General features: G+C 37.4%; 1 long non-coding RNA gene across 1 annotated transcript; it reads right to left on the minus strand.

The window, feature by feature from the left end:
* Positions 1-577: 577 nt before the first annotated feature.
* LOC131004426 (uncharacterized) lies at positions 578-1,941 on the minus strand. Its single transcript, XR_009095007.1, has 2 exons — positions 937-1,941; positions 578-829 (listed from the first exon to the last, which is right to left on the minus strand). It is a non-coding gene; the product is annotated as an uncharacterized LOC131004426 (long non-coding RNA).
* Positions 1,942-2,773: the final 832 nt, after the last annotated feature.

Here is a 2,773-nt window from a genome sequence, read left to right on the forward strand (position 1 = left end):
AAGCTAAGAGGTTTATATGATCTACTTCCTATATATATTCTTTAAGTTAGTTCTCTAATTTTGAAGCAATGATATGACGTCCCCTAATCATCAACCATTTTTTTAAAAATAATATTATCCTCGAAGGTTTACAAAGTTCCTTTTCTAGCTTATATTTAAAATATTCATGTAAAATATGAAATATGACCATAATATTGAAATTGTAAAAATAAATGATGATAAAATTAGGAGGATGGCCCTTCCAGAAACTTTGAGTCAATTTTCGGTCGTCATTGTTGACTCATTACTCCATAAATTTGACCCATAGATTAATTAAAGTATTCCATATAGTTCAAATTGTTAATGGAACAAAGTATTCTTTTGCATCTAATGCGTCTTCTTCAAACGTTATTGAATTATTTTATCTAGTTTTAAAATACTAATATTTAAGCTTGCTCGGTCCCATCATCCTTAAATTTTAACAAATTAACAAAAAATAATTCATATTTTTAATTGTAATATATGATGATTGATTGTTAAGAACTCGCTGTTAGAACCGGGTACACGATCGAGATATTACAAAATGAATATTTTGAGATATTACAACTCAAAATAATTGAAAATATTACAAAGAAAATAATTTGAGAAATTACAACTCAAATAAATGTATACAACTGAAATATACTGTATAAATAAATTATACGTATAAACTAAGTCGAGTCGAGATGAATCTCTTCCCGCAAGAAGATTATCGCCCCGGTAGTGCTCTTCGGTTTGGCGTATCTTCCCCAAAGGTAAAACGACTTCGTCTCGGCGGATGTAGCACCACAATCCGGCGAGCTCCGGCGAACTGAATAAGGATCGAAAACTGAGCTAGAGGTGGAATGCAGAATGCAGACTATTTTGTGAGTTGTGAGTTGTGAGTTTTCAGAGTGAATTCTAAAGCTCACCACACACCCATATTTATAGGTGTTAAACCGAGTGTGAACGGATCGGCAGTCAACTCCGGCGGCTGCGGTAGGTGGCCGCAATCGTTGAACGCAGAAGTTGAAACAGTCAATTCCGGCGGCTGCGGTAGGTGGCCGCAATCGTTGAACGCAGAAGTTGAAACTGATTTTCCCTCTTCAACATCCAAACTTTGACATACAATATCTCACTCACCGGAAATCGGTTTTGAGACTTCAAGTATATCACGTTGATCTACTCGAGATGTAGATTAACATCCAATTATTATTTTAATTAAATAATTAATATTTAATTAAATAATAATTTTCAGATTTGGCATAAAACCATATTTCCAACAATCCCCCACATGAGTGAGAAATCAGTATGCGTATGTATGCAGACATTTAGCTCAGTTCTCTTAAGTAACAACATTGCATTTGGAAAGGTAGCTTGTGGCTTTGAACCTGCCATAGTCAATATTATCGAGTATACCGGCGGCCTAGTGGATTGTGTTCCTTGAACTAGTCCTCCTCGGTGTATACTTAGTCAACAATATTGACACAATATTGATTCAATCCTTATTCGTTCTCACGTTTGTGTCCATTACAGGCCTTGGAACACCTCTTTGGATTCATAAGTGTTTCAATCGAAGCGGCCCCACTTCACACTTACATAGGTGACTCTTAACTCAAGTATCCTGCTATACTTGTCCTCTTCGAGGAGTTCTAGAGTCATTAAAAGTCAAAGACTTAACCTCACCACGTGCAGGTTTCCGAACACTCACTGTTCTACAAGGAATAGGCAATTCGAGTGTTCAACACACGGATTTTCATAGCTTAGTTGTCCCATTGAACCAAGTTCTTGGGATCCTCCAGTCATCATGGTTGGGTTGCCACTATGATTATCCTTAATTTGTGGACTTCAAACCCATTCCCCCTAACAGTTTATACATTTGATCTCGATGGATACTTTTTGTCAAAGGATCCGCTATGTTATCAATTGATCTTATATAATCAATTGTGATAACTCCACTGGTGATCAAATGTCTCACGGTATTATGACGTCGACGAATATGTCTCGACTTACCGTTATACAAATGGTTTTGTGCTCGTCCGATAGCAGCTTGACTATCACAATGAATTATCACGGACGACACAGGTTTTGACCAACATGGAATATCCTCGAGGAAATTTCTAAGCCACTCGGCTTCTTCACCAGCTTTATCCAAAGCTATGAATTCTGATTCCATGGTCGATCTTGCAATACATGTTTGCTTCTTGGATTTCCAAGACACAGCACCACCCCCCACAGTGAATACATAACCGCTCGTTGAAAACGAGTCTTTGGCATCAGATATCCAATTTGCATCACAGTACCCTTCAAGTACAGAGGGTTCCCTAGTATAATGAATCGCATAGTTTTGAGTATATTTCAAATATCTCAAAACCCTTTCAAGAGCTTTCCAATGTTCATTACTAGGGTTAGCTGTAAAGCTGCCTAACTTGTTGACCGAGCATGCTATATCGGGACGAGTGCAATTTGTTAGATACAACAAGCTCCCAATAATCTTCGCATATTCTATCGCGTCAACAGGTTCTCCCTTGTGTACACTCAAATGCACACTAGGTTCCCATGGTGTCTTAGCTATTGGCTTGTCAAAAGCGTTGAATTTCTTTAACACTTTCTCAACGTAGTGAGATTGTGTTATAGTAATACCATCAGGTCTTCTTAGAATTTTAATTCCAAGGATAACATCAGCTAAGCCCATATCTTTCATGCTAAAATTTTTACTTAGCATGCCTTTGGTTTCTTGAATCACTCGGGAATTACTTCCCATGATGAGCATGTC

This window comes from Salvia miltiorrhiza, unplaced genomic scaffold, assembly GCF_028751815.1.
Source record: "Salvia miltiorrhiza cultivar Shanhuang (shh) unplaced genomic scaffold, IMPLAD_Smil_shh original_scaffold_392, whole genome shotgun sequence".
Taxonomy (NCBI): domain Eukaryota; kingdom Viridiplantae; phylum Streptophyta; class Magnoliopsida; order Lamiales; family Lamiaceae; genus Salvia; species Salvia miltiorrhiza.